This window comes from Sorex fumeus, unplaced genomic scaffold (assembly GCF_029834395.1).
Source record: "Sorex fumeus unplaced genomic scaffold, SorFum_2.1 ptg000018l, whole genome shotgun sequence".
Classification (NCBI taxonomy): Eukaryota; Metazoa; Chordata; class Mammalia; order Eulipotyphla; family Soricidae; genus Sorex; species Sorex fumeus.
The window spans coordinates 35,126,350-35,153,875 of record NW_026606075.1 but is presented as its reverse complement, the minus strand read 5'-3'; the positions used below and the strand labels follow the sequence as shown (position 1 = coordinate 35,153,875).

Genomic DNA, 27,526 nt, shown 5'->3' with positions numbered 1-27,526 from the left:
AATGAACTAAAGAATATAATAACAGTCAGCAGAATGGAAGAAATCGAATCATAAGACATTATCACTAAAAAAAAATAGAAAAGAATTTTTATTTTATGAATTGCCTAAGTTTGGGGGCACACTGACAGTACTCAGGCCTTTGTCCTGGCTTTGTGTTCAGGAGTCTTCCCTGGTGGTGCTCGGAGTACCATCTGGGGTATCTGAGATCAAACCTGGATATACTGCATGCAAGGCAAGGATCTTAAACCCTGTGCTATATTTCTGGCCCCCCAAGAGAAATTTTTAAATGAAGAATAATTAAGAGATACACTTGACTAATATAAAGTAAAGTAAAAGTAAAGGCCCTCCCGTTGTTCGTCAATTTGCTCGAGCGGGCCCAGTAATGTCTCCATTGGAGACTTTGTTGTTACTGTGTTTGGCATATCGAATACGTCATGGGGAGCTTGCCAGGCTCTGCCCTGCAGGCGAGATCCTCTCGGTAGCTGGCCGGGCTCTTCGAGAGGGGCGGAGGAATTGACTAATATATTCTACAATATTAAAAGGAAACTCTGTATCATAGGATTCTAGAAGAAGAGGATGAAGGGGGAGAACAACAGCTGGTAAAAATTAAGAGCTGAGAACTTTCCCAAGCAGAGTGGGAGTCTGGTGCACTGATTAGGCCCAAAAATGCCAAACAAAATAAACCCATCTATTCCAACACCAACACACACTGTAACCAAAACCGCAAGAACCAAGGAGAGAGGTGGACTCCTTAAAGCAGCAAGAGAGAAGCAAACTCTCAAGGGAAGCAACATAATATTCCTATCAGATTTCTCAAATGAAACTCTATAAGCAAGAAGAGAATAGAATGATATATTAATATTCAAAGTACCGAATGAAAAGAATTTCCAGCCAAGTTCCAACTTCTAGCTTCAAGTTTATCACTTGAATTTGAGGACATGATTAAAAATATTTTGCTCAGACAAATAAGTTGAAGGCAACATCTAAACAAGCTCTGCAAGAAACACTGAATGGCCTTCTATAAAAAGTAAATAGTGAAAACAACAAAATTCCTCATGGAAAAACAACAATAAATTCTTTTATTTCAATACATCTCTAAATATCAGTAAACTTTCCAATCAAAAGACACAGGATGGTGGATGTTTCAGGAAACAAGTCAACTTTGTGCTCTTTGCAGTAAGCACAACTAAACTCTCAAGATAAACAGAGGCTCAGCAAGAAAGATTTTGGGGGGGGGATAATATTGGTTTTAAAAGGCAGAGTGGATTATTTTTCTATCAGACTAAATAACATTGAACTTTAAAGTAGATAATAAAAGATAAATATGGACATTGCATACTGGCTGAGGGATCAAGAGAATTCTTTTATGTTTGGGGCCACATCTACAATTGCACAGGGACTACTCCTCCTGGTTTTGCATTCAGGGATCAGTTCTGATGTGTTTTGAGGAACCATAGGAGATGCCAGGGATTAAACCTGGGTCTGCTACAATAAAGACAAATGCTCTATCCACTGTGATATCTCTCTTGTCCCAAGAGGACTTAACTTTTATTAAATGAAGCGGCAGTACCTATAAAGCAACTGCTAGTAGACCTGAGGAGATATATCAAAGGCAATAATAGTAGTACAAGATTTTATCAGCCCACTTTCATCACTAGGGCTACCAAGGAAACAAGATCACTAAAGAAATAAGAGCCTTCAATGACAAATTAGAAGAACTGGCATTAATAGACAGGTATCTGACCCTTCACTCCCAAAATGTTGAATATAGATAGTTTAGCCTTTTATAGGGTGTTTGCCTTGCACGCAGCCAACATGGCCGACCCAAGTTCGATTCCTCCGCCCCTCTTGGAGAGCCCAGCAAGCTACCGAGAGTATCTCACCTGCGCGACAAAGCCTGGCAAGCTACCAGTGACGTATTCGATATGCCAAACACAGTAACAACAAAGTCTCACAATGGAGACGTTACTGGGCCCGCTCGAGCAAATCGATGAACAACGGGAGGACAGTGACAGTGACAGTGATGTCCTGAATTACATATTTTATAGCATTAGATCACTAGATCTAAATTGAACATAAGGCTAAGATGTCAATAAGAATTCTGAAAATATTATCAATTATTCAATACATTCAGATTTTGACTACATATACACATATTATAATCTGTCACTGTCACTGTTTCTCCCGTTGTTCATTAATTTGCTGGAGCGGGCCCAGTAACGTCTTCATTGTGACAATTGTTACTGTGTTTGGCATGTATAATATATTTAAATAATAATCAAAAGCTATACTCAAGATGATTTTTTATCCTGGTGGTATTAGGTAATTTTTCAACCTTTGGCATTTCTTTGAGTATGGAGTAAATTGAAACCCAAGCAAAAAAATTTGTAAATCTACAACTGTAAAATAAATAAATAAATAAATAAATTTAAAAAGTAATGAATAAAATATATTTTTAATTAACATCTAAAATAAATATTTCATAAATTTTGAATGTTTATTTTTCAGGTAAGGATTATAATTATTGTATTTACATCAATGTTTTCAGAGACATTTAAAGGCATTGTGTTGTTTACCTAATCATCTCTTTTTCATTTTTTCATTTATACTCAGGGATATAGTGCAATTACATAGCTATATAAACAGTTACCCTACTGAGTTAAAAGGAGCGAGAACATTTATTACTGCATTTCTTTACACCATTTGGATTCAAGGGCAAGTATGTCAGCTACAAAATAAAATTTGAAACCACTTTAATAGATTAAATACAATATGTAAATTTTAGAAAACTTAAGATGTGGCACAGGGGCTGGAGTGATAGTACAGTGGTTAGGGCATTTGACTTGCACACGGCCGACCGGGGTTCGATTCCCAGCATCCCAAATGGTCCCCGAGCACCGCCAGGAATGATTCCTGAGTGCAGAGTCAGGAGTAACCCCTGTGCATCGTTGGGTGTAACCCAAAAAGAAAAAAAAAAAGACTTGGCACAAATTTAAGCCAATGGCTACACACACACATACAAATATATATATGTATATACAATTTCTTGCGCTCACTACCTTACTGAGAACCCTGAGGATTTGTAGTCAATCCTTGAGGACTAACTGCTCTTAAAACACAGTTTCTTCTCATGCAATAGTCTATGAGGACTAGGTTTCAATCTCAGTGGACTCAGACACAGAATACAGAAAAAAGCAGACTTTTGCTGGGATGTTTACTTTATTCGTGCTGTCCCCATTTGCATTGGTGAGCTTTTACTACAGCATTAAAACACCACAAAATTCTCAAAACATAAAATATGCACTTCTTACTTTGCAGTTGGCGGGTTTGCTGTGGATCAGCTGACTTAGGACTAACTCTGGATAAGGTGTGTGTTCTGGATCTCTCAGTCTGTGTTTTTCATTCTGGAATGAGATGTGGGAACACACTATGCTACTTAGGGATTCAGCTCAGAGCTGAATTGTGCCTTTCCCCATTCAAATCCCATTTCCCATTGGTCAGAGCAAGTCTTTTGGCTAAGTGGGTGGGCTGACATCATATTTCTCCCATATTGAACTGTGATTGGGAAAATGGAAGAAAATTACAAATAGTGAAAAGCAGTATGATCCACCATTCTATTCTCTAAAGCAAATTTCCTAAGTTCACAAGGCTAGAGCTGGAAGACATGATCATGAGCATTACTAGAACACAAAACTGAATTTAAAAATATTTTTCCAATGTAGCAGCAAGGTCAAAGAAGGAGATCACATAAAAAGAAGCACCGCTTAGATTCACAGCAGATCTATCAGAGGAAACCCTCCAAGCCCGAAGGCAGTGACAAGATATAGTGAAAAAACTCACTGAAATGAATGCTTCACCAAGAATACTTTATCCGGCTAAACTCTCACTCAAAATCGAAGGAACGGTACACTACTTTCTAGATAAACAGCAGTTCAGGAACTTCATAGATTCAAAATCAAACCTAAAACAAGGGCTAAAGGGGCTACTATAAGACAAGACAAACCCTACAACCACAACACACCCTTACAGAAAGATGACACAAAATCCCATAACAATAATCTCTCTCAATGTCAACGGTCTAAATTTACCAATTAAGAGACACAGAGTGGCAAAATGGATTCAGAGAAAGAACCCAACATTATGCTCCCTACAAGAAACTCATCTCAACAGCCAGAGCAAACACAGACTCAAAGTCAAAGGATGGAAAACAATCCTGCAAGCAATCAGCTCCCTCAAAAAAGCTGGGGTGGCCATACTAGTATCCAACAACATTAATTTCACATTGAAAAAGATTAGAAGGGACAGCGAAGGCTATTTTGTCTTCATCAAGGGATACGGACAACAGGAAGAAATCACACTCTTAAATGTATAAGCACCGAATGAGGGAACAGCTAAATATTTAAAACAATTGCTAACAGATTTTAAGGAGGACATTGCTAGCAACACAATAGTAGCTGGAGATTTCAACATCGCCTAATCACCTCTGGATCGATCAACAAGAATAAAACTCAGCAAGGAAACACTGGCTTTGAAAGAAGAAATAGAAGAGAAAGGGCTTGTAGACCTATAGGGGCTTTACACCCCAAAAAGAAAGAATACACATTCTTCTCCAGTGTACACGGAACATTTTCCAAAATAGACCATGTCCTAGGCCACAAAACATACCTAAATAGAATCAGGAGGATAGAAATAGTATCAACAATATTTTCAGACCATGATGCACTGAGAATAGAAGTGAATCACACACAGACATGGAAAACCAAATCAAACACGTGGAAATTAAACAACTCAATGCTTAACAACGAGTGGATCAGAAAGGAAGTCAATGACGAAATCAAAGGATACTTGGAAACAAATGAGAATGAAGACACGAGCTACCAGAACTTATGGGATGCAGAGAAAGCCGTGTTAAGGGGAAAATTTATAGCTCTGCAAGCATATCTCAGGACAGAATAAAGGATGCACAGAAACAACTTGACTTCACAGCTCAAGATCTTAGAAAAGGATCAACAGAAAGAGCACAAATTGGGCAGAAGGAAAGAGATCATAAAACTTAGAGCAGAAATCACTGACATGGAAACCAAAGAAACAATCCGAAAGATCAATGAAACCAAGAGTTGGTTCTTCGAGAAAATAAATAAGATAGATAAACCACGAGCAACACTCACAAAGAAACAGAGAGAGAGAGAGAGAGAGAACCCTAATAAATCGGATAAGAAATAAGAATGGGGATATCACAACAGAAACCAAAGAAATTCAAAAGATCATCAGAGACTACTTTGAAAGTCTGTATGCCACGAAACAAGAGAACCTAGAAGAAATGGATAAATTCCTGGATTCCTATCATCTCCCAAAGCTGAATCAAGAAGATACAAAGTACCTGAATAGACCTATTCACATCAAGAAAATTGAAACTGTAATCAAAAGTCTTCCCAAAAACAAAAGCCAAGGCCCAGATGGATTTACTAGCAAATTTTTCCAAACATTTAAAGAGAACTTATTGCCAGTTCTTCTCAAGCTTTTCAGGAAATTGAAAAAACAGAAACTCTCCCAAACAGTTTCTATGAAGCCCATATCTCTCTAATACCAAAAGGAAACAAAGACATCACAAGAAAAGAAAACTACAGGCCAATATCCCTGATGAACATGCATGTGAAGATTCTCCACAAAATACTAGCAAATAGAATTCAACAACTCATCAAAAAGATCATACACCATGACCAAGTGGGATTCATCCTGGGGATGCAAGGATGGTTCAACATTCGGAAATCAATGAACATAATCCATCATATCAATAAAAGAAAATATAAAAATCATATGATCATATCAATAGATGCAGAGAAAGCATTTGACAAGATTCAGCACCCATTTATGACGAAAACCATCGCCAAAATGGGGATAGAGGGGACTTTCCTCGATATGGTTAAAGCCATCTACCAAAAACCTGAGCTGGAGCGATAGCACAGCAGTAGGGCGTTTGCCTTACAAGCGGCCAACATGGCCGACCCAAGTTCAATTCCTCCTCCCCTCTCAGAGAGCCTGGAAAGCTACCGAGAGTATCTCGCCCGCACAGCAGAGCCTGGCAAGCTACCCGTGACGTATACAATATGCCAAACACAGTAACAACAAGTCTCACGATGGAGATGTTACTGGGCCCGCTCGAGCAAATCCATGAACAACAGAAGGACCATGACCGTGACCACACACCTACAGCAAACAACATCCTCAATGGGGAAAAACTGAGAGACTTCCCCCTAAGATCAGGCACGAGACAAGGATGCCCACTCTCTCCACTACTGTTCAATATAGTACTGGAAGTACTTGCAATAGTGATTAGGCAAGAAAAAGATATTAAGGGCATCCAGGTAGGGAAGGAAGAAATCAAGCTCTCGGTATTCGCAGATGATATGATACTATATTTAGAGAACCCTAAAACTCTACCAAGTAACTCCTAGAAACAATAGACTTGTATAGTAAAGTCGCAGGCTATAAAATCAATACCCAAAAATCCATGGCTTTCCTATACGCAAATAGTGAAAGAGAAGAAAGTGACATGAAGAAGACAATTCCATTCACAATTGCGCCCCAGAAAATCAAGTACCTGGGAATCAGCTTAACTAAGGAAGTAAAGGACCTGTACAAAGAAAACTACAAAACGCTACTTCAGGAAATAAAAGAGGACACGAGGAAATGGGAAAATATCCCCTGCTCATGGATGGGGAGAAATAACATTGTCAAAATGGCAATACTTCCCAAAATCACTGTACAAATTCAATGTGATCCCTATAAGGATACTCATGACATTCTTCAAAGAAACGGAGCAAACACTCCTGAGATATATATGGAACAATAAGCCCTCATGAATAGCTAAAGCAATTCTTGGGGAAAAAGAAAATGGGAGGAATCAACCTCCCCAACTTCAAGCTCTACTACAAAGCAGTAATAATTAAAACAGCATGGTACTGGAACAAAGGCAGAGCTGGAGACCAATGGAACAGAGTTGAATATACTGACATCTCCTCCCTAGCATATGATCATTTAATCTTCGATAAGGGGGCAAAAAAAGTGAAATGGAGCAGGGAAAACCTCTTTAATAAATTGTGCTGGCAAAACTGGATGGCTACATGCAAAAAAGTGGGCTCAGATCTCTGCCTAACACCATGCACAAAAGTAAGATCAAAGTGGAGTAAAGACCTCAACATCAGACCAAAATCCTTAAGGTATATTGAGGAAAAAGTTGGCAAAACCCTCCATGACATCGAAGCTAATGGTATCTTCGAGGATGTCACGCCACTGGTCAAGCAAGAGAAAACAGAGATAGACAAATGGGACTATCATAAACGAAGAAGCTTCTGCACCTCCAAAGAAACAGTGACCAAAATATAAGACAGTCTACAGAAAGGGAAAGGATATCCGCCAAATACACATCCGACAAGGGGTTGATATCAAGGATATACAAGTTACTGGTTGAACTCCACAAGAAGAAAACACCCATCCCCATCAAAAAATGGGGCGAGGAAATGAACAGAAACTTTTGCAAAGAAGAAATCCGAATGGCTAAAAGGCACATGAGAAAATGCTCTACATCACTAATCATCAGGGAGATGCAGATTAAAACAAAAATGAGATATCATTTCATACCACAGAGACTGGCCCACATCAAAAAGAACAAAAGCAACCAATGCTGGTGCGGATGTGGCAAGAAATGAACCCTCCTTCACTGCTGGTGGAAATGCCGACTGGTCCAACCCTTTGTGGAAAACAGTATGGACGATTCTCAAAAAATTAGAATTTGATCTCCTATTTGATCCAGCAATACCACTCCTGGGAATATATCCCAGAGAGGTAAAAAAGATTAGTCGAAGTGACATCTGCACTTGTTTTTCATTGCAGCACTCTTTACAATAGCCAGAATCTGGAAAAAACCTGAGTGCCCGAGAACAGAGGACTGGTTAAAGAAACTTTGCTACACAACGGAGTGCTATGTAGTTGTTAGAAAAGATGAAGTCATGAAATTCACATACAAGTGGTACTACATGGAAAGTATTATGTTAAGCGAAATGAGTCAGAAAGAGCGGGATAGACACAGAAAGATTGCATTCATCTGGGGAACATAAAGCAACAAAATGGGAGAATAACACCCAGGAGTGGCTGAGATTAGTACCAGGAATTTTGCTTCATGACTTGGAGGCCAGCCACACATGCTAGGGGAAAAGGAAGCTCAGATAGAGAGAGAGAGCACCAAATAAAGGGTGTTGTGAGGATCCTCCCAGGGTGGGAGAAGCATGCTGAAAGTAGACTATAGACCAAACATGATTGCCACTCAAAGCCTCTCTTGCAAACCACAGGACCCAAAAGGAGAGAGAGAGAACAAAAGGGAATGCCCTGCCATATAGGAAGAGTGAGATGGAGGGGTTGGGGGGTGGGAGGGATACTGGCACCCGTGGTGGTAAAAAATGGGCACTGGTGGAGGGATGGGTACTTGATCATTGTATAACTGAAACCCAAGCACAAAAATTTGTAAGTCTATAACTGTACCTCATGGTATTTCACTAATAAAAAATAAATAAATAAATAAATAAATATTTTTGCAACTATAATATGAGGCAGTTGTTTAGTCCACTGCCTGGATTCTTTTGGGGATGAACGAACAAACAAATCAACATCAGAAAATTAAGTAGCAAAAGAAACCCAAATATATAACATACATATTATATAAATCCTAAAGTAAATGGATCGAGCTAGGGCTCTTATACCTTTTAAGGGTGAAACTGACTCCATGACTGCAGAAATGAGAAAAATCAGGTAGGCCTCAGGTGTAGAACTGAACTTCTGTCTTCAGAACTGAACCTGAGGCCTATCTGATTTTTCTTATTTCTGCAATACAAGAATTGAACCAGTTTCAGTTTCCCAGAAATCAAATAATGTGTAACTAGCCCACCTGAACCCACTTGGAAAGTTCCTTGGCCCAACAACTGGGCTCACTTAATCACAATGTGTCAGAAACCACAGAGTATGTTAAGTATAAACTGTTACTGGAAACTATTGTTTAACTGTTGCCTGACCACTGTTCCCTTAGTGCTTGCTTAACCTTGAAACTTTGAAACCTATATAAACTGCTTGTGATTTGGAGTCGGGGTCCTTGTCCAGACTCCACTGTGTTGGATGAGACTTGGACCCTAGCTTGAGCTAGCAATAAAGATCCTTTGCTTTTGCATCATCGTATCTGGAGCTTGTCTCTCCTCAACTGGGGATCTGAAATTCGGGCACAACAACCTGTGCTAAAGAGCTGGGAACATTAGAGAGAAGAGGAGTTTCATCTGATGAGAGAAGAATGACTTCATAAAACAAAGCTTTGACTTTGAATGTTTTGTCTGAAGCTTACTCTTTCTCCTTCTCCTCTTCCTCCTCCCCCTCCCCTTCTCTTCCTCCTTCCTCCTCTTCTTCCCATTGTCTCATTCATCTAAGTTTTTCTGAATTTGGATAACAAAGGTTCCATATTTTATATTTTGGACGGGGATATTTGGGCCATAGTTCAGAGTTTACTTCTGACTCTGTGCTCAGGCAGTGTTTGGGGGACCATACAGGGATCAAGTGGCAGGGATCAATCCAAGATTGAGCACTTTCAAGACAAGTGCCTTAATCCCTCTACTATGTCTCTGTTCCAGGATTTCAGATATTTAATAATAATTTTTCCCATTTGAAATATATTAAGTTGATTCATTTTAAGGTTGCACATCCCTGTCTAACAATCCAACACTTCCTCAAAATTTACTAAGAGCACTCCACTTTTAGAAGTCATAGAACTTCTGTCTTAGTAAACAATAACTGAAGGCAAAACAATATATAAAAGGAACAACAGTAATAGAATATCTCATAAAATTTGACTTTTCCCCTAAAATTTCACTACAAAGCACTGTAAACACACATAGACGCATACATGGTTGAATTTAAAATGTTTTCAGGGAGATGGCTCCAATTATATAACAAAGGATGCAGGAAAGATACTAGATACAACTCTAATCAATATTAACTCATAGCAGAAATTTTTACAGTATTAATCTCATCTATAGTTCAGGCTCGGCCCAAATCCGAGTAGGCTTGGAGATCTCGGCCCCAGAACCCGCGTGACTTTGTCCCTCTGCCAGTACCTTCATGTGTGCAGAGAGTGGTCTCAGCATGGTGGTGGCTGGTCCTGGAGGTCTTTGGCTGCCGGAGCCCTGGTTGGGGCGGGGAGGAAAGCTCAACCCGCTCCCCTCCAAGGGGCCCCGGCGAGGACAGTCAGGTGTGGGGGCAGGAGACTATAAAAATCAGAGACTATAAAAACCAGCTCCCGGAAGAGAACAGTGCAGTCTCCGCCCCCGCACCTGGCTGCCCTTGCTGGAGCCCCTCGGAGGGGAGCGGGTTGAGCTTTCCTCCCCGCCCCGACCAGGGCTCCGGCAGCCAAAGACCTCCAGGACCAGCCACCACCATGCTGAGACCACTCTCTGCACACATGAAGGTACTGGCAGAGGGACAAAGTCACGCGGGTTCCGGGGCCAAGATCTCCAAGCCTACTCGGATTTGGGCCGAACATCCTCCACCCAGATCCTCCAAATTCCAGTAGGCGGGGATCACACCCACCAACTGGCCCCCTGGCTCCATATAATCCCATTAACGGCGAAGACTCAGAGACTATAAAAACCAGCTCCCCTGGGAATATATCCCAGAGAGGCAAAAATGTGTAGTCGAAGTGACATCTGAACTTGTCTGTTCATTGCAACACTCTTTACAATAGCCAGAAACTGGAAGAAACCTGAGTGCCCAAGAACAGATGACTGGTTAAAGAAACTTTGGCACAACTACACAATGGAGTACTATGTAGCTGTTAGAAAAGATGAAGTCATGAAATTTACATACAAGTGGTACAACATGGAAAGTATCATGCTAAGCGAAATGAGTCAGAAAGAGAGGGATAGACATAGAAAGATTGCATTCATCTGGGGGATATAAAGTAACAAAATAGGAGATTAACACCCAAGAATAGCCAAGATCAGTACCAGGAGGATTACTCCATGGTTTAGAGGCCAGCCGGGCATTCTAGGGGAAAGGGCAGCTCAGATAGAGAAGGGAGCACCAAATAAAGGATGTTTGGAGGATCCTCCCAGGAGGGGAGATGCATGTTGAAAGTAGACTATGGACTGAACATGTTTGCCACTCAATGCCTCTTTTGCAGACCACAACACCCAAAAGGAGAGAGAGAACAAAAGGGAATGCCCTGCCACAGAGGCGGGGGGGGGGGGTTGGGGGGGGATATTATCCATGGTGGTGGAAAATGGGCACTGGTGGAGGGATGGGTATTTGATCATTGTATGACCGAAACCCAAGCACAAAGATTTGTAAATCTACAACTGTACCTCATGGTGCTTCACTAATAAAAAAAAAAATCAGCTCCCGGAACCGCGCGGCCGCATTCGCGGCCATGCGACATCTTATTATGACATCTTATTATCTCATTCCTACTTTGGACAAACTGGCAGGCTACCGAATGTAGCCTGCCCACACGGCAGAGTCTGGCAAACTCCCCGTGGCGTACCCAATATGCCAAATACCAGTAACAATGATGGGTCTCATTCTCTTAAAGAGCATTGAGTATAATCTCAGGGCTAGGATGAAGGAGACGTTACTGGGGCCTGCTTGAGGCAATCGACGAATAACAGGATGATTTGTGATTTGTGATTTGTGATAGTTCAGGCACTGACCCTAGAAACTGATTTAGTTCTGTGTAAAGGAGAGCCAAGTAAAGGAAACAATGGACTAATCATTCCAAAAGATAGGATTTTAGGGCCCAAAAGATAATGGTGTGGGTGAGTCCCCAAAGCCCTCCCCCCAAAAGTAATCCCACTGTGCAGAGCCAGGAATAAACCCTGATTACTTCCAGGTGTGGCCTTCAATTCCAAAAGTAAACAAACAAACACAAAAGATCAGATTCTGGGTGGATCTCTGTATTGCTTTTTGTTTAGTTGCTTGCATAACTAAAATATGAATATCTCTGTGTATTATTCATTCTTTTATCTCCCCTTCCTCTCCTGACTGCTAGTATTTGATTGCTGATTGCTAGTATTTGGGAAATGCTTGTTGAAAGAACAAATAAAAGAACGAATAAGAGAGTTTAAGTTCACAGACTGGCAGAATGAATTGGCCTGGCATGCTTGACAGTAATAACATTTTTCTCTTTAGAAACATTCTTCAAGCTCCTTGACTGACCCAAATTATAAAAAGTGAACTACAAATATTTGACTTTCTGAGTAACACTAAGCATTCCACGCTGTACCTGAGGCCCTTTTCTGTTCTGAAGATCATAACTACAATATGAATTTCATTTAATTAACCTCCTCTGATGACGGTCTGCCTGGTTCTCCCTGGTTCATCCTATTCTTTTTTTACCTATTGACAATTTCTTTTAGAATTGCCTTAGGCGGAAGTCATTCTTAAAGAAAGTTTCCTTTAAAAAATGTTAACGTTCTCGATGACAATGGACCAGTGAGAGAAAGGAAAGATGTTATTTTGCTACAAGGTCTGTAAGTTAAATCTGGAGCAGAAGACCCTTAGATCATTTATAGCATTATCTTCAGCTCATTTCTGAAAAGGAGAAAAGAAGCTGCAGTCATGGTCCTTTTTGAGGCACCTTACTTCATAATCTTTTTTTATAATACTGCTATCCACTTCTATTCATGACAATATCTGTCAGTCTGCCAGAGATAAAATAGAATGTGGTCTTATAGACTTTTCCTCATCTCCATTAACCTTGCCTACTTTGGGCCCAGGTGGATGTTTTGCCCAGATCCAACGTAGAGAATACTTTTCCTGCTAACATGAGTTTCGATTCACAATATGAACATCCTCAGGGGGATTGATCTTATATCTGCAACTTTGAGTGTGGTGTTCAACATAAGCGTATTAAGTGAGTAATCTAGCAACATTGTTAGGAGTTCAAACCATTCTACCACATATTCTTATTGAGGGCATAATCAAATACTTAGAATACCAATTATAAAATAAAGAAGGAAAAGTTATTGCAAAGGCTCTTTATTTTGGTGGTGGTGCGGTGGGGGAGTCATAGCCAGCAAAGCTCAGGAATCACTCCTGGCAGGTTCAAGGAATCATAGGGGATGGTGGTGACTGAACCCCAGTCAGCAGTGTTGCCACCTTTGTTGTCTTGTTTTTTCTTTCTCTCTTCACAGAGCATCGCAGTGACCCCCCCCCCCGGGGCATTGCCAGAGGTCTGAGCAGAGTTAGGAATAACATGTGAGCACTGCTGGGTATGACCCCAAAGCCAAAATAATAAGACGTATCTGCCATACAGACCAACTGGGTGTGGGGGGGGGAGGGAGAAGATGGTGGAAGGTGACAGGACGAGGGAAAATGGGGACTTTGATTGTGGGAAATGTGCACTGGTGAAGAATGAATGTTGGAACATTGTATGACCGAAATTCAATCATGAACAACTTTGTAACTGTATCTCACAGTGATTCAATTTAAAAAAAGCTGTGAGGGAAATTATTACATCTTGAATTCAGATTCCTAGCTTACAGTGAGAAAAGAACATTCTGTACATTAAGCCCCTCAAATTGTGGGTATTTACTACAGCAGCTAGAGGCACTGATATGGGTCTCCATCATTTCTCCCAAATGGTAATAGCTGTGAGTAGTTGGGTTGAGGGTCCAGGTCTGCCTTTCATCGAGATGACTTCTTAAACTATTGTGGAAGGAAGAAGAGTCATTCTCTCTTAAAGAGTAGAAGAATGAAAACCAGAGGTTTTCATCTGCTTATTCTAAAAATCCTAAGATCAACCATTTCTGGGCCAGAGCGATAGTACAGAGGGTAGGGTTTGCCTGGCATTCAGCTTCTGGATTCCAGGCACCATACCAAGTTCTGAGAGGATTGATTCCTGAGCACAGAACCAGGAGTAAGCATAGTCAAACAAACAAACACTGTCCTCCCGTTGTTCATCAATTTGCTTGAGCAGGCCCAGTAACGTTCTCCATTTTGAGACTTGTTGCTACTGTTTTTGGCATATTGAATATGTCACGGGTATCTTGCCAGGCTTTGCCATGCGGGCGAGATGCTCTCGGTAGCTTGCCAGGCTCTCCGCGAGGGGCGGAGGAATCGAACCCGGCTCAGCCGGGCTGGCTGCATACAAAGCAAATGCAACACTGATGTGCTGTCGCTCCAGCCCAAGCATAATCAGTAAGCCTGAAATCAAACAAAGAAGATCAATAATTTCTATTTTCATTACCTAGTCATTGCCTACAATTAGCCTTTGCTTAAGTGGTCCCTAATATAACATATACTCAATGAGGTTATTATATGTGAAATTTTGTGGTTTTGTCTTTATAAGATGGATATTCGTTCTATTTCAATATCCTTTGTTTATTTCTATTTTTGATTCTTCTAGTCTCCAAATTAATTTTTTGCAGATACAAAAAAATAAACAGTCCCTGTTATTGAGTTTCTGGTTTTATTTGTAGGATGAGACTGAAGACTTTCCTATACTTAATTTGAATTGTATATTTATGAGATGGACTGTTTTCAAACCATGTTTTTGCAGTTTGCAATGTTATTGTATCCAAGATTTCATATATTATTACATTTTTATATGCATGGTTTCTTATTACAGTGTGTTTTCTCTAGTTATTTAAGGTCACACTTTATTACATCAGAAATTTGAATGTGGTTGAATCTTTTATTTCCAGTATAAACATATGCCACCTACACTATTTATTATAAAGTTGCCTTTTTACATTTTTTCTATCTGTTGGGTATTTTTTTTGTTTCAATCTTTAATTTCTTTGAGATATATCTCCTCTAAAAGTAACTTCTGTAGAAATGAAACTTTTACAGAAAATGATTTTAATTACTGGATTGGATTTATTATTTCTCAAATGTTTACACATTTTACCTATCAGTTATGAAATTCAATTTGACAATTTCCAGCATTTAAATTATTTTATTACTATCAAGTTTATTATTGTCTGCTACCTTTTTGCTATTTTACTTCAATATGAAAGGGAAGATCAAATTATTTTACATAGACATGAAGGCCTTCCCAATTAATCTCTTTATAAAAGTGAATGCTTCAAACTTTTGTTTGAGTTTTTGTTTTTCTTTCACAAATGTGTTTTTGGCAATTTCAAGTGTATATTTTAATGACTTTTGAACTGAGTTTTTCATCTTGATGAATTCTTATCTTTGTTTTTATTATTTATTTATTTTGTACATATTTTTAATGAACCATCATGAGGGCTTGAGTGATAGCACAGCGGTAAGGTGTTTGCCTTGCTCGCAGCCAGCCCAGCCGAGCCGGGTTCGATTCCTGTGCCCTTCTAGGAAAGCCTGGCAAGCTACTGAGAATATCTCACCTGCACGGCAAAGCCTGGCTAGCTACCCGTGACATATTCAATATGACAAACACAGTAACAACAAATCTCAAAATGGAGACGTTACTGAGCCTGCTCGAGCAAATTGATGAACAATGGGAGGACAGTGACAGTGACCATGAGATACAGTTACAGACTTACAAACTTTCATGATTACATTTCAGTCCTACAATGATCGAGTAAACATCTCTCCACCAGTGCCCGTTCTCCACCACCAATGATTCCAGTATCCCTCCCATCCCCCCATCCCTCCCCCATCCCACCCTACCTCTGTGTCAGAGCAATCCCTTTTGTTCTCTCTCTCCTTTAGGGTGTTGTGGTTTGCAATACAGGTATTGAGTGGCTATCTCATTCGGTCTATAGTCTACTTTCAGCATGCATCTCCCATACCAAGCGGGTACTCCAAGCAGCCCTTATTTGGTGGTCCCTTCTCTATCTGAGCTGCCTTTCCCCCCAGCATGTAAGGCCAGCTTCCAAGCTGTGGAGCAATCCTCCTGGTACTTATCTCTACTATTCTCGAGTGTTTGTCTCCCATTCTGTTACTTTATATTCCACAAATGAGTGCAATTCTTCTATGTCTGTCCTTCTCTTTCTGACTCTTTTCACCTAGCATGATACTCTCCATGTTGATCCATTTATATGCAAATTTCATGACTTTATCTTTTCTAACAGCTGCACAGTATTCCATTGTACTAAAGTTTCTTTAACCAGTCACCTATTCTCGGGCACTCAGGTTTTTTCCAGGTTCTGGCTATTGTAAACAGTGCTGCAAAGAACATACAAGTGCAGATGTCATTTCTACTATACTTTTTTTGCATCTCTGGGTAGTGGTATTGCAGGATCAATTGGAGCTCAATTTCTACTTTTGAGAAATGTCCATACTATTTTCCAAAAGGGCTAAACGAGTCGGCATTCCCACCAGCAGTGAAGGAGAGTCCCTTTCTCCCCACATCCACACCCACACCAACACCAGTTGCTTTTGTTCTTTTGAATGTGTGCCAGTCTCTATGGTGTAAGATGACATCTCATTGTTGTTTTGATCTGCAGCTTTCTCATGATTAGTGATGAAGAGCATTTTTTCATGTGCCTTTTGGCCATTTGGATTTCTTCTTTGAGAAAGTTTCTATTCATTTTATTGCCCCATGAATGGGATTTGATGTTTTCTTCTTATAGAGTTCAACCAGTGCCTTGTATAGCCAAACCACTAGCAAGACTCACAAAGTACGAGAGAAAGAGAGAACCCCAATAAACCGAGTCAGAAATAAAAGGGGGGCATGATAACAGAAACCTAAGAAATTCAAAAGATCATCAGAGACTACTTTGAAAGTCTGTATGCAATGAAACAAGAGAACTTAGAAGAAATGGACAAATTCCTGGATTCCTATAATCTCCTAAGACTGAATCAAGAAGATTTGGAATATTTGAATAGACCTATTACTATCAAGGCACTTGAAACTGTAATCCCAAGTCTTCCCCAAAACAAAAGCCCAGGTCCAGATGGATTCACTAGCGAATTTTTCCAAACATTTAAAGAGGACCTGTTGTCAGTTCTTCTCGAGCTTTTCCAGGAAACTGAAGAAACAGAAACTCTCCCAAACAGTTTCTATGAGACACATATCTCCCTAATACCAAAAGCAAACAAAGATACCACAAAAAAAGAAAACTACAGACCGATATCCCTGATAAACATGAATGCAAAGATTCTCAACAAAATATTAGCAAATAGAATTCAACAACTCATCAAAAAGATCATACGCCATGACCAAGTGGGATTCATTCCAGGGATGCAGGGATGGTTTAACATTTGAAAATCAATCAACATAATCCATCATATCAACAAAAGAAAAGATAAAAACCATATGATCATATCAATAGATGCAGAGAAAGCATTTGACAAGATCCAGCACCTGTTTATGATGAAAAATCTCACCAAAATGGGTACTGAAGGAACTTTCCTCAATATAGTCAAAGCCATTTACCACAAGCCTGTATCAAGCATTATCATCAAAGGGCAAAAACTAAGAGCCTTCCCTCTAAGATCAGGGACAAGACAAGGATGCTCACTATCACCACTTCTGTTCAATATAGTACTGGAAATACTTGCAATAGTTGTTAGACAAGAAAATGATATTAAGGGCATCCAGATAGGAAAGGAAGAAATCAAGCTCTCTCTATTCACAGATGAGATGATACTATATTTAGAATATTTAGAGAACCCTAAAGCCTCTACCAAGAAACTCTTAGCAACAATAGACTTGTAAAGTTGCAGGCTGTAAAATCAATACCCAAAAGTCCATGCCTTTCCTATACACAAATAATGAGAGAGAAGAAAGTGACATGAAAAAAGCAATCCCGTTCACAATCATGCCTCAGACAATCAAGTACTTCAAATTAGCTTAACTAAGGAGGTAAAGGACCTGTACAAAGAAAACTACAAAACACTAATTCATGAAATAAAAGAAGACACGAGGAAATGGAAACATACCCCTGCTTATGGATCGGGAGAATTAACATTGTCAAAATGGCAATACTCTCAAAGAATTGTACAGATTCAATGCGATCTCTATTAGGATGCCCATGAAATTCTTCAAAGAAATCGATCAAACACTCCTGAAATTCATATGGAACAACAAACACCCATGAATAGCTAAAGGAATTCTGGGGAAAAGGAAGATGGGAGGCATCACCTTCTACCTCAACCTCAAATTCTACTAAAAAGCGGTAATAATTAAAGCAGCATGGTACTGGAACAAAGGCAGAGCCGCAGACCAATGGAACAGGGTTGAATATTCTTAAACTCTCTCTCTTCTTTTGGTGAATTCTTTAAAATAGAACTTCCTGTGAAACATTGTTATTTAGGGGGGAGTGAACAACCATAGCTACAGAGCCTATAGGCTAGGATCTGCAGAGAATCCCCCAACAAGACTTCTCTCAGACCACAATGAAACAAAAGAAAAGAAAAATAAACTTGACAAATGACATGTAGTGGTGTCCCAGTATAATTCTGGTAAGTGCATGTGACTTACAAAAGTTTTGAAGATTTAAAATGAACAGTCAAAGATCACCAGATTTTTTAAAGAAAGCTCATATCTTAAAGAGATACACAGACACACACACACACACACACACACACACACACACACACCAGAAGAGACTAAAGATAAATTCAATACAGAAAAAAAAAACCGTCAAGAAGAACAACACATTGTACAAAATTGGATAAATATACACAATTTTCCTCAATAAAAACATAGCAGGAGAAGAGTGAAAACAAGAATCAAGATGACTGTTCAGGGTTGGAAGCTTGCTACAAGTGGTGAAGTGGGAATGGCAGTTAAGATAGAGAAGTCCAGTATGACAGTGATCACTAGACAAGAACTGAGTGCTGAAAGGAGGTAAAGGGATATACATGATAATCTTTCAGTACCTGGATTGCAAACCATAAAGCCCAAAAGGAAGAGGGGGAGAGAGAGAAAGAGAGAACTTGTGCATCTCATGGTGATTTAATTTAAAAAATAAAATAATTTTAAAAATAGTAATAACTACTGTAATTACCAACTATAACATAACTATGTTAAGATTATTGCCATGTATGAGGCCAGAGAGATGTACAGCAGGTACAGTACTTGCCTTGCACAGAGCTGTGTTTAATTCCTAACACCTCACAGAGTCTCCTGAACCCCTAAGAAGATTGATCCCTGAATGCTGAACCAGTAGTAAACCTTACGCACCGCTGAGTGTGGCTAGCACCCTGTCCCGTCCAAATTATTGCAATATAAAGGCAGACTAAGTAAGGTGAAATCACCATGTTGGAATGAAATGAGTGAAGTAATAAATTTTTAAAGAGTCAACTACCCCATCTGGAAGTAAACCAAGAGAATATATAAAATGGATAAATCAATAAATATCAGATATATTTTTAAGTATGAATAAAATATCTGATAGTATCCAAATCAACAACAGAATCAATTCAAAGTAGCTGCCTCTAGGAAATGGGGCTGAATTAAAACGTATCAAGAAAGATCATAAGGAAACTTGCTAAAGGGCTTGGATTTTTCATTTTAAGTCTTTCAGCACTATTTGAATTTCATTTTGATGAAGAATAAAAACCAATTAAGAAAAAAATACAGGAGCAGTATTTTAGTTGGCATTGCTTGGTTTGTTTTCAGAATTAGAGTTTCAAAAGGAGAAAGCAAGGATTTTCAAGCTTATAATCATGTAAATTTACCCTCCTAAGTAAAGGGGTTATATCCTTTGATGATACTTAGAGGGGAAGGAGGGGGGAAATCATAATGATTGAGGAAAATAAACTTTGAAGTTTAAAAAAGAAACCAGGCAATAATTTCTAGGGCAGAAGGGAAGAAAAACTTCAAGGGATTTTAACCGTGGTTTTTGCAAACACATACCTATGGTGAGCTTGGGGCCCTCCAGCTTCCTCACTCCTGGCTTCGCCCAGTCCACCTTTCCTACACTCCTGCTCCTTTTCTCAAGCAACTTAACTGACAGCAGGCTGTCGTATGACTTGAAGATTTTCTCTGTCTAGATGTACCTCACTGGATAAATAGGTGATGACTGAAATGTTTGAATTTTTTTTCTTTTGGGGTCATACCCAGTGATGCACAGAGGTTACTCCTGGCTCATGAACTCAGGAATTTTCCTGGTGGTGCTCAGGGGACCATACTGGATGATGGGAATCAAACCCGGGTTGGCTGTGTGCAAGGCCAATGCCCTACCTGTTGTGTTATTTCTCCAGCCCTGATGACTGAAATGTATTTTTTTAAAGTATCTGTTTATGCAAAATTGATTTTAAAAAAATCTATAAAAATGAATGAAATAATGTACATTTTATGTTGTATGAGGAGGGCAATTTTAGTAGAAGTGTGGGTGATAATGTAAGATTTTTACCTCTCTGATTTTAAAAAAAACCACATTTACAGATACAGTTCTCAACAGACGGTAGCTGGTGAATACATAATTTAAGGACTTTAATGCATGAGCACATACATTCTTTCAACCCACTGTTTTCTCCTTAGCTCTCAGATCAGAACTTAATTACTGGAGAGAGAATATTTTCCATCTAATAATCTTCAGGTAGAAAAGGAACTTTCAAAATTTCTATTCTTTCCAAAACGGAGACATTGTTTGATCTGATTCATGACTCAATCTTTGTTCTGCCTTGTAGAGAACAGAATTTCCTCACAGCGCCTAATGTTAGCATTTAATTGCTGTGGTTATTTCTCACCGCACCCCCCTTCTCACCTCTTCCCACCTCTATCCCTTCCCCTTCCCTCTCCTCCCTCCACTCTTCTGGGATTGAACCTGGATTGACCATGTACAAGGTAAATTCCCTCCCACTGTATTATCCTTCAGGCTCCAAACTTGGTGAACTTTTAAAGGATCATCTATGACTATTTTTTTTTTCGTTTTGGGTCAAACCTTGCAATGCACATGGGGTTAGTTACTCCTGACTCTGCACTCAGGAACTACTCCTGGCAGTGCTCAGGGGACCATATGGGATGCTGGGAGTTGAACCTGGGTCAGCCGGGTGCAAGGCAAACCCCCTACCCGCTGTGTTATTGCTCCAGCCTCATCTATGACTATTTTAGTCTGAAAATTTCAGGCTTTTTGAACTGCATGCTACATGCTTATCTTTGACAGAATAAAATAATTTTCATACTAAAAAGAGAATGATTGATGAAGGAATGTAATTTTAATATTCACTTAAGTAATATTTTAATGCCCAAAGTAACTTTAACTGACATTTAATTTCATTTTTCTTCTCTATTTCTGATCATTGTAGGATTTACAGAATCATTAGATTTTCCTCCCCCCAACCTCTTCCCTCCCCAGCCCTGCACCCTTCCCTCTCCTGCTCCATAATTGCTTTCAGCTTGAAATCAGCTTCGCTGTACCTCCTCCTCTGAGCCTGTACGAAGAGCGTATTTGCTCCTACTTGCAAGTGAACGTACAATTCTGGTTGAAGAACCAGACCTTTTCCTTCTTCCTTGTAGGCTCACATACCCTATTTAGAGTAAACGGATACAGAAAAAAAAAAAAAGATGACAACTCCCGTAATCAAGGAGGTGGCTGTTGCTAGGCAATGGAGAGGCTAGCGAAGCTTTGTGCTTGGGTCTTGACAGCATAGTGGGAATAAAGACCTGCCAGTCACTCTTTGTCCTTCAAACAGGAAACCAACTTAACTGCAGGTGTCATGGAAGGTGGGTGGTGAGTCTAGAATGCAGAGATTAAGCAGAAACATATGGGCTTTCCTTCATTTGCAGCCATTACCCCCACCCTCCACCCCAACCCCTCCACAGACACACAAAGCTCATTCTGAGAATGAGGTTCTTTTGCTTAAACAAGAATCTTTTCCTTGCACTGTGGCCTCACCCTCCTCCCCACCCCCTACCCCATGAGACATTTTAGTTCCAAGGGCCAGATTTCTCACTGATCCCAGCTAGAGTTCCTATTCTTTGATGGAAGAGCAGGATCTCTAGATGGAAGACGTTCTAGTCCCAGTCTCAGCCTGGAACCCACCATGATGTTCTGACTAGCTGGTAACGGGCTGACTCCACATCAGCTGCACTAACTGTCCGTGTAGGCGGAGAATAGGATTCCTCTATTCTCCTTGCACAGGACTGATGGTCATTCTTTTCCTGCATCCCACTCCAGTTTTTATCTTGCCCAACCAGAAGGCTCTGTGTCTAGACCCCTTCCCTATGCGATCCTTTTCTGATATGTACCCCAAGTTCTGGCACCTTGGCCTCACTCAGAAACCCTGAAATAAAACGCTGCTCTAGACATGGCTTTGGTGTCCTTATTCAGAGCCTTGTTCTGATTCCAGAGTCTCACACTTTCTTTGCTTGGGCATAGGCTAGAGCAACCGTTCAGACCACAGGGTCTTTAATTTACAAACGGACTCTGTTCCTCCAGGAAAGTCTTTTCCTAAGATAATAATCGACTCCACAGGAGGAAACATTTAAAGTTTAAAGGTAAAAGGTAAAGGCCCTCCCGTTGATCGTCGATTTGCTCGAGCGGGCCCAGTAACGTCTCCATTGGAGACTTTGCTGTTACTGTGTCTGACATATCGAATACGTCACGGGGAGCTTGCCAGGCTCTGCTGTGCGGGCGAGATACTCTCGGTAGCTTGCCAGGCTCTCCGAGAGGGGCGGAGGAATCGAACTCGGGTCGGCCATGTTGGCTGCGTGCAAGGCAGACGCCCTACCCGCTGTGCTATCGCTCCAGCCCTTAAGGTAAAGGCCCTCCCGTTGATCGTCGATTTGCTCGAGCGGGCCCAGTAACGTCTCCATTGGAGATTTTGTTGTTACTGTGTCTGGCATATCGAATACTCTTGGTAGCTTGCCGGGCTCTCCGAGAGGGGCGGAGGAATTGAACTTGGGTCGGCCATGTTGGCCGCGTGTAAGGCGAACGCCCTACCGCTGTGCTATCGCTTTACATTATAAATTTCAGTTGGACCTCTCATGTCAGTCAGTCTCTAAGAATCCTTATCCAGTACAAAATGTCCCCAGAGGTTCTCTACTAGAGCATTATTTTTAACTATGAATAAAACTCTGCAAAAAAATGGAGCTTGGGTTTTGCCTGGCAGTTTCAGGACCAAGCACCTGAGTTTCATCAGTTATAAGAGAGTCTTGCTAGTTTCTAGCAAGGGTAGGTAGAATCAGAAAGGCACTGTCGGAATACAAATGAGTTAACTAATGCTGGAGAGAGGGTGGGAGAAAATGGATCTCACTTATTGCTACTAGAGTGAGGAATGGGGAGCCCAGAGGATGAAGGGCAGGGAAAGACTAAAGAGTCTCTTGAGAAGCCACGTGACTCTGCATGGATATTATGGGTAAAGAGAAGTCAAATTCAGATCTAGGAGGTTACAGGGACTGTATCGCATCTGGGACAGGAAAAATCCGGATCAGAAACAATATTAAGCAGAAGAGAGATATAAAAAGTGGTTTAAAAAAATCCGTGGGGATTTTGTTCCCAAACTCTGTAGGGGACTTTGTTTCCTATTACTTAGTCTTGTCCCTCGTCTAGTAATGGTCTTTTGTGGCCACTGAGGTATTTAAACTTTGCCTGAACGAAAGACATTAGAGAAAGAACACACCTTTCACTTTGTCAGGAATTTTATTTCAGTAGGCAAAACAAAGTTACTCTTAGAGTACCTAAAGGTAAAATGGAATTCAGGGACTGTGTGTGCATCTTTTCCACATGGTCTTAGAAGGGAGAAAAATGGACTTACTGCAGAGAAAATTTGCTCATTGTCTATTCAGTAAGGAGGATAAGGAAAGACAGATAAAGGGAACTAATGTTTTATGAGAGATTATCATATGCTGAAAAGGTTACATAGATATTGCAGAGCTAGAAACTGGTGGCATAGTCAATACAGTGAGTTATAGTTTTGATAATCAATTTGAAACAACCTGGATTCAGAGAACAAGGATTACTTTAGCTGTTTGGGATATCCACCCAGTGCTTCCACTTCTACACATAAGATATTTCATCTTGCTGAGTGTAGCAGATCTTAGAGAACCTGCATGAATAATTTTTGAGCTTATTAGTAATTTGCTTCTAATTAAATAGATAAGAGCATTTACTCTTCTAGTTTGAATAACCAGTGTCCTAAAAAACAAAACCCCAGAAGGTTGTATTGAGGAGAGACTCCCCTGCCCCAATCTCAGGATGAGTCAAGTATCCTGTATACAATGCTCAATTGGCTGTCCAGTTATTGATACATCACGGCCTACTTGGTAAATTCTATCTCAAAAACTGGAGGGCTCTTATGTTCTGGGACACCATCTCACATGATCCACAATAAAATGCTATGCTAACAGTAGCACAGAACAATAATGTAATCAGTTTAATAATGATGCATACAACAAAAATAAAGCTAAAGCGAAATTAACAAATTCAGTGATTCAAGAGGAACATAATATTCCTAATCTACGTGAGTCAAGAATGCTACAAATGTAATCACTTCTATTTGTCCAAATTGATAGTGTTCACAGTTGCTGCTTAAATACAATTTCATGATATTCTTGACAAATGTGGCAAAATAACCTGAGACAGATTAACTGTGTCATGTTTCTACTATCTCAAGACAACATAAAGATATTTAATACTCCAAATTCCTTGTCCTGATTCTGGCACATCTCCTTGGTATATAAATAAAAGAAACAAAGAAGGTCGATACATTTTATTTTAGGGATGCTACAATTTTTTAATAGAAATTTTTGAAAAAATAAAAGTTAAAATAACAAAATTAAAAATTAAAAAAATCTTCAAGTCAATAGAAGCTAAAATTTCTATGAAGAGTAATAGGGATTAAGAGGAATCGGTGTGTCCAGACCCAAGGTTTGGTCAGGCAGTTACCAAGGATGTCCTATGTTACCTACAGCAAGGAAGAGTGTAGCTGTTCTGGTATGTCAGTCCATAAGTGCCCAAACACCACACAAACTGTCCAGAGACTGCATGAGGCAGACTAGCCCCTTTAAACAAACTCAACTGCCAAGAGAGATGCCTATAAAGGATAGAACAGCAGTGTTTAAACCGTAGCTATAATGCTTGACACCGACAGCTAATGGTTTTTTCATTCTTTAATTTTTTGTTTGGATTTGGTGCTATACCCAGCAGTGCTCAGGGCTTACTCCCTTTGACTGTGCTTAGAGGACCATGTGTGATGCTGGGGATCAAACCTGGGTTGGCCACAAGTAAGGCAAGCACCCTAACCACTGTACAATTCTTTTGGCTCTAATTTTGTTTATTTTGACATCCTTACTTCTATAAAACAAAATTACTATTACAATTAATCATATAGTTTTTTTATATCTTCCTTAGTTTTAAAAGATATGCTTTATAAAGTTTCCATTTGAAAGACCTAGAGGTAAGAATGCAGATTCAGTAGGCTGCTTCATGTGGAAACTACAATGCATTGGCTGGTGGCCTGCTTCATTCTGTGGATTGAGAGACAGATGTGGAAATGCTACCAGGTAATGACTTCATTCATTGCAAGATAAGAATTCAATCATGGTAAAAATTGGAGACTATTTTAACCTTTCAGTGAGCAGATTTTGCTATACATTATGTATGCAGCTTTGCTCTTCAATCAAAGAGGTTTACTTATGATGAATTCATTGCACTGTGTACTCATTCCAGATCAAGTTTCCATTTTCCAAGTACCTAGCTATTTCTTGCTCATTGGGTGAGACATTTACTATCCAATGCCTCAGTTTACACAGTAGTTTGCCATTAGACTGTGAGCTCCATGAGGGACTTTTTTGTAACTGTTGTTATACCTGCTACCTTGCATCATTCTTTTTTTAAACAGCATTATTTATAATATTAAAAATATAGAAATAACCGAGATGAATAAATTAAGGTGATGTTGTATATATGCCAACAGTAATATGGTTCAGTTTCTAAAAAGGCAAAATGCTTCATCTGTGCTGGGAAGTTACCTGTGATGTTGGGATTTTCAGCCCCTATCTACTGCTACTGGCCCTATTTTTCTAATTTTAATTGAATCACTGTGAGATAGTTACATGCTTTCATGTTTGGATTGCAATCACACAATGATCAAACACCCATCCCTCCACCAGTACACATTCCCCACCACCAATATCCCCAGTAAACCCCGCCTTTCCCACCCTCCCCCTGCCTCCATGGCAGACAATATTCCCCATACACTCTCTCTATTGGGGGGCATTATGGTTTGCAATGCATTTACTGAGAGGTTATCATGCTTGGTCCATTATCTACTTTCAGCACATATCTCCCATCCCAATCGGTTCCTCCAGCCATCATTTTCTTAGTGAGGTCCTTCTCTTTTCCAGTTGCCTTCTCCCCTTTCCTCATAAGGCAGGCTTCCAGCTATGGAGCAAACTTCCTATCCCACATATCTACTATGCTTAGGTATCAGCCTCATGTTATGTTGTTTTATACTCCACAAATGAGTGTAGTCCTTCTATATCTGTCCCTCTCTTTCTGACTCATTTCATTTAGCATGATAATCTCCATTGAATCACTCTTTGCATATTACAAAGTGTTCCACTAAAACTTGAACAAAAAAAATGTAAAAAAAGAACCTAAAATACATTAACCAAACAAGAATATCATACATGTAAACAAATCAGTGGCTTAGAGCCATTGCAAGTCCAAGGCCAAGAGCTCAGTTACTGGTGCCACCAGATATCTGAACTTGACCCAGACAACTCTGCTATGATCCTGGCTAACCAAATAATTTCCAGCCACACCACCACAACCAGATATGTGTTGGTACTGCAATTAGAGGGAAGTGTGACCCTAGCAAGCACTGAAAATAAAAGACTAAAAGACGGGAAGTTTGACCCTTTGTGACCACATTGACACGAACCACAGTGACCCTTGTCAAGCACAACCAGACTGTGTATCTCTCAATTAAAGAGTGTTACCCTCTGGCAAGCTCTTGTGAATGCACCAAAACTAAAGAAGTGTGATTCTTCACAAACCAGTGTGTGAGTGCCCCTTCCAGGCATGAGTGTGACAACCCCCTCTCCCTGGTCATCACAACAACAATGAGGAGAAGAAAGAGAAAAATAATACTGTGCTTCACAATTTGTACTCTGGTTCACTGTATAAAGTTTTAAGCAGATGTAGCTGAATAAATAGCAGTACTCCTACATTAAAATAAATAAATAAATAAATAAATAAAATAAAGTGTTACGCAGATGGTGTACCTGCTGTGTGTTTTTGGGCCTCCAGGATATATTACCAGAAGTGCTATTGCTGGGTCAAGTGGGAGTTCAATTTCTAGTTTTTTGAGGAAAAAAGTAGTGTTCTTTGCAGCACTATTCACAATAGCCAGAATCTGGAAACAACCTGAGTGCCCAAGAACTGATGAATGGATAAAGAAATATGGCACATCTGCACAATGGAATACTATGCAGCAGTTAGGAAAAAATGAAGGCATGAAATTTGCCTATAAATGGATGGACATGGAGAGTATCACGCTGAGTGAAATAAGTCAGAAGGAGAGGGACCGCTATAGAATGACTGCATTAATTTGTGGTATAATGCATACACATACATATAAACAATCTATAAAATAGTAATAAAATAAT

The 27,526-nt window shown here is 39.9% G+C and overlaps 1 protein-coding gene across 1 annotated transcript in view; it reads left to right on the top strand.

Annotated features, from left to right (window-relative positions):
* RNF180 (ring finger protein 180) overlaps positions 1-27,526 on the top strand; it is a 447,820-nt gene that overhangs the window by 399,661 nt on the left and 20,633 nt on the right. The window lies entirely within an intron of this gene.